Consider the following 6,450-nt stretch of genomic DNA (forward strand, 5'->3'; position numbering starts at 1 on the left):
CTGGATTGATACTTGGCACTTGAATTGTCCATTGTCAATCACATATCCTCATCTCTTTGACTTGTGTTCTAATCCTTTAGTCAGTGTACAAAGGGTTATAGAATCTAAAGGAACAATTTTACAATTTAGAAGGAACCTGCATGGTATACTTCTTTCTGAATGGCATGAGGTTGTTGCAATCATTCTCTCTTATTCTCTCTCCATAGTTCCCGATTCTCCTCAATGGAAATAGGACCCTAAATCTCATTTCACTGCATCCTCTTTATATGACTTCCTCTCTTTTAGAGGGGTACAGATACCTTTTGCTGATATGTGGTGGCATGTTCCTATGCCTTTGAAAATAAAAAATTTCATGTGGTTGCTATTCCAAAGTAAAATCCTTACCAAGGATGTGTTGACCAAGAAAAGATGGCAAGGTGCCTCATATTGTCACTTTTGCAACTGTGAAATAGAAACATCATTACATTTATTTCTCAAATGCCCTTACACTGCTAAAATCTGGTTTTGGATGGGTAAATTCCAAGATTTTTATAGAAAATATACAACTATTGGCTCAATCCATGTCTCTCAAAAAAAGAGAAGTCATGTTAATGGTAGTGAGTGCTATATGTTGGTGTATATGGAAAACTAGAAATTCTATGTGCTTTGATAATAACCCAATTCCCACAATTAGAAATATGATATTACTAATTTGCTCTATGTTGGATTACTGGACAGGTACAAAAAAAGGGCTGTCATGTGTTTTAATCAGTGCTGGATCCCTGAGGTCTTGGATATGATTCTTCTTTAATCCCTCTCTCATCTGCCTACTCTTGACATGCCTCTTGTTGCCGATGTACCAATGGTACAGACCCTCATGGTTCCTTGATGCTCTTGATATGATCTTTTACTGGAATGCATTTTGGAATTGTGTACTAAATGGGTTGTATCCCTCAGTTTTGTTGGTGCTCTATGTTAATGCCTTTAATATCATATGCTTGTAGTAGGGACTTTTACTGTCATGCATTCTTTGTTTTGTTGGCATGCTTATATTTGTTGGATATGGATATTAGATTGGGTGGAATTGTGTTTTGCCTAGGGTCAAGGATGTAAGATTGACATGGCTAAAACCTTAGTACTGCTCCTTTTGGAGTTCAGTATTTAGTTTAGGATGCCACCCAGGACATTGAGACAAAAAATGGCATTGGTTTTGATTTTTGGGTAGCTTACTATTTTTCTTTCTATTTTTTCATTTGGAACATTTGTATTTGACATTTTATTTCTCAATGGAAGGACTTTTACCTATTTTTCCAAAAAAAAGAAGATAAATAAAGGTTTTCCATTCTTAGAATTTGATAGTAAAGGTAATTGTTTGATTAATTCTGATGATTATTTTAAGTCACAATACAGAGCTTATTTATAGGTTACAAGATCTAAACAGTTATTGTAGTGTTTTCCGAGTGAGTCTATGGTAATATGCATAGCACGATTTAGTTCGGATCAATATTTTTGTTTTCAAAATTATAACGGTTGATCCGGACCGTTCAACATATTTTTCATATGAATATGTACTTCCAAATCAAATTTTATATTTTTTAGAATTTTTTAACTATTTTTTAAGATAGGTAGAAAATCATTGTTTTTGGATGGTTCAGAATTTTCAGATCAAGTGATTTTCTACCTATCTTAAAATATAGTAAAAAAATTCTAAAAAATATAAAATTCGGTCTACAAGTACATATTCATATGAAAAATATGTTGAACGGTTCGGATCGACCATTAGAATTTTTAAAATGAAAATATTGAACTGTATTACGGATCAACCCGTGATATGCATAGTACCGTAGACTCACTCGTGTTTTCCAATATATATCTTTCTACAACAAAATGAAATAGTATCTACGAGAGTAAAAAGTGATTATCTATGAGGATACACTGATAAAAAAATATTTTTTTAGTGAGTGTGTCAGTATTATCGACAGGAGTATCAGCGACGATACCCTCGCGAGGATACTATTCCATTTTTTAAAGCATGGTCATATCTAATTCAGTTGATTATAATTAATACAACAAATCAAATATTCTAATGAGAATGCATGACAGTAATTACGTAATTTAACAGTAATTTGATTTGTTGTATTACGTAATTTGACAGTAATTACGCTTAATTATATTTTGACAGTAATTACGCTGATTACGTAATACAACATAATTGCAACGTAATTACTGTTAAATTAAATTTTCAAATTTTTCTAGCTGTCATTTGATTTTAATTTAACACTCCTGCTGGTAAATTTTTATCTACTACGTACATATATATATATTTCAAATGATTGAATAGCTAATTAATATAAGAATATTAGTTAAATACAGACGTAAAACAAAACAGGGTTGATTTTCGAACAATAAGCACCTGCTTACTAAAATGGATGTTTGTAAAGAAAAGTGTACATGTGTATATATTTTGTATTTAATAAGTTTAGGGGTTTAGGGTTTAGGTATGTGTGTGTGAGAGAAATTCTCATTTTAAAATCTTTAGAAAAAATCCGTATATACAATATGCAGTGATTTTCCGCATATCACATGAAAACCACATTTAAAAATATTGATTCTACCTAATAGTGTATTGAAATTTCCACAAATATCCTCCATATATATGGCATGTATAATGGGGAGCAAAGGGGTCCGCAATGCTTGATTTAGACCGTTTGATTTGCACGCTTATTTAGATTGACGGAAGGATTTAGATCGAATGTCGGACTGAATTTGATTGGATGGCCAACAAATATTTCCACTCCCCTATAACACCCAGTAATGTTGGGTTGTTATATAAGAACAGTTAGATATATGAGCAATTATATTTTATAAGCGATTATATATATGCAAATATATAAAGCAATTAGAGTTTGTACTGCTAGCTATAAGAGTTTAGGGTTTATATGCAAAATTAGTTAAAAATTTTAAAATTAATAAAAATTAGTATTCTATATGTTTATTATATAATCAATTTATTGACCTAATAAACATATAATCAATTTATTCAGCTACTTAGATCGACTTTTCGAACATAAAATATAAAATATAAAAAATTTAATCCGTAAATAGTTTGACAAAAGTTAAGAAACAATTTCACCAATCTCAGAGTATATTATATATTTATGAGAACTTTTGTGTTCCCTAATTCGCAGACATATACCTTCAAAATAAAACTGTCAACGTGTCAAATCATTTTAATTTTGTTTATTTTGATACATTCAGATGTGACAATATATTTTTCCACTTCAAAGGCAGTAAGAAAAGCAGACAAAACTTGTGAGTAAATTAAAGTTCATTTAATGGCATGACCAAATTTCTTTATGACAGTGATCGTTTGGTTTTTTCACTTCAATAGCAATATGAAAAAACAAAGAAAAGAAAGAACCAAATCACTAAATGAGAATTTATATCCAATTCTTTAACAACGTGTTTATTATTGTTTTTTTTTTTTTATTAAAGAGTATGTGTAATCTAGTGTTTTTATATGCTTTTTTTTCAGAAGTTGAACATGCATCTTTCTGTAGATAGACGGAATGCGGTACTATTCTGAGCCCGCCCTTCGGATCAAATTTTTAAGAAAGCATTTTCTAATTCATGTAGTGCATGGACAATAAAATCAAAATAACACTGCATAGAACCTATGTGCTGTATGAATAAAAAAAACCTGCTCTGTCAAAATATTTACCCCACAGTTCTAAGGGTGTAAACAGAGCGGATTCGGAGCGGATAATGTTAATACCATATTTGTTTTTCAATGAGCGGATACGGATACGGATACCGATAGTAAACGGATATCAAAATTTAAAATCAAATCCGTCTTAAACGGATACGGATACAGAGTGAATAATCTACAAATATAGATTCGAATACAAATACAAAAAATAATAATTATCGGATAATTGAGTTATACACTTTAAGATACAAAGTGCTTCGTTGTTTTCTTCAAATTCAATATCAAGTGTCGCAATTGTGAAAAAGTAAGTTTTGCGTAGAAAAAATAACTTTTTGTAATTATGAAAGAAGATAGCTTTAATTTCCAAATAGGTATCCGGCCCATAGTTCTTTGGGCCGCCACGAACGACGAGAACTATTTTATTTTAACAACCCAAACTTTAATTTTTCAAAACTGTTTTGGATTTTATTCTCATTGTCAGTATTGAGGTCAACTTTACTAATCACTGTTTGACTGTTTGCCAGATTTATTATAATCACTGGTACATTCTGCTGACGTCAATCAAAAGCAAACCCATGGAATTTTTTTATAAACCCTAATTAAAACAAAAAATTTATGAAAATAATATGGTTATTTTTTTTATAAAAATCATAAGAACTGAAATGTCATTTCAGTTCCAACCGTTTTCACATATTTCAAGAAAAAATACGCTGAAAAATTATAAAATGCTTGAGACTGAAATGGCATAGTTTCCAAACCCATATATGTCCCTCATGACCAAGCACACCAACAGAAAGAATCAAATTTGAATTAAGGTATATATGCTGTCTGACTTGACATCATGTAACCAACTGTGGGAATAATATTATATTAAAGAATGCTATACCATTGTGGGGTTGATCTCAAACACTGGAATGCTACCCATTTTTTTTATCAGTGACAAGATATCGAACCATCCAGTCATCATTTTAGAATCTCCTTTTATCGCGCGCAATTACGTAATTCGGACTTCAACTCTCTCTTGAGTCTTGACTAGGGGTGTTTAAACGGTTCGGTTAGTTTGGTATCGGTTTTTTAGTTTAGACTTTTTAAAACCAACTAAACCATACCGATCGAATTTATTGGAGGTCATTTATATTGCATACCACATACCAACAAATATAATTAGCTTTCTATTTTAAATTCATTTAATGGTAGCATTAAATATGTATTTTCTCAAGTTTGAAAATATATATATATTGGTTGAAAAGTTAATCTTTGCTTTCATTTGTCACACTTTTTTGTTATTGCTTTCTTCCAAATGTCCACTTTGTCAAAGTGACAACTAGAATAGAAAAACTTGATTTTGCTTTAATTTTACCAAGTTATTTTTAGTTATTGGTCTGTGTTTGTTTGTAAAGGACCAAAGCATCCTCCACTGCCGAAATTATAGTGCGTTCTTTTTATAATTTATTCTGGAAAAGAAATATGTTTATCTCGGAAACTTCACGCCTTACGCCTTATTCATAAAATAATATGGAGTAATAATTAATTGAGTATAAAATAGTTTCTTTGATTTGTGGTTCAAATCAAAGTTCTTAGTTTGTTGGAGGAAAGGTCATTATTTGCCTCTAGAGTCTAGACCAACATTTGTCAAATTGTAGGAGTTTAATTTAATCGCACGCTGTCCCAATTTATGGCGGCTGCAAACAGTAAATTAAAACTAAAAAGTATAAATAACTTTTTTGTTTAGGCCTATAATTAATGTTAAAAAAAAAGAAAAGAACATGTTTAATTTGAAGTTTGAGAATATATACCTCACTAGCTAGTTGCCGCCTTGGGCCGGATGGTTCCTCTTAGTCTTAGTTGATGGAGCTCCTGCTCAGCCTCAGCTCGGTATTATTTCTGTGGCTCATGGGATACTGCGCGCGTTTCATGTTGCTAGATTTTCATTTTCCCAATCTCTTTTTTCAGGCCATCCCAAATCCCAATCTCTTTTACTTGCAACAATTGTTAATTTGCCATCATAGTCCAATGCGTCATTAACTAATTCATTGGGTAAAGATATATATATATATATATGACTTGTGAGCGCACAGCATGAAGCCGAAAATTGGGACAGCGTGTGGCATATAGCGTTTCTCTCAGCATCGGAGCCTTCAAAAAAAGCTATAGTGAATAGCGTCGCTATAGCGAAAGCTATGCCACATAGCGTTTTTTTATTTTTATAAAAATTATATTATATATTTGTACTAAATATTAACATTATTTAGTCTCGTAGAACAATAAATAATATCAAATTGATTAAAAAATTATAATATTCATATTGAACCAATACAAAGTCTAAATTGCGACTCAAAATATCCATAGTAATACTAATATCATAAACTATCGATCTTTTTCTATTCAAAATATCTTGAACATCATAACATAATTTATCTTTTTTTCTATTTAAATTTCAAAATAACTTAGAAATTGAAAAGAAAAAAAAAATCATATTTATAGTAAAATAAGCAGATTGTCCTTGAAGAAATTCTTGTTAGTCCCTAAAATTTCTATAATTTAGCAATTATTTATTTGATTTATCATCAATTAAAAAAAAACCAAGAGAAAAATGAAAAATTTATTATAGCGGACCTAAATTTGATATAATGTAATATTCATCAAAATTAAACAATATCTTCACCATTTATTTATTTTAAAGCCCATATAAATTGAAAAAAAAAAACAGCTCATGTTGCATAGCGCGCGCTATTTGTGTTCCACGCTATGTGCTATAGCGG

The sequence above is a fragment of the Carex rostrata genome, chromosome 25 (assembly GCF_964058835.1).
Source record: "Carex rostrata chromosome 25, lpCarRost1.2, whole genome shotgun sequence".
Classification (NCBI taxonomy): Eukaryota; Viridiplantae; Streptophyta; class Magnoliopsida; order Poales; family Cyperaceae; genus Carex; species Carex rostrata.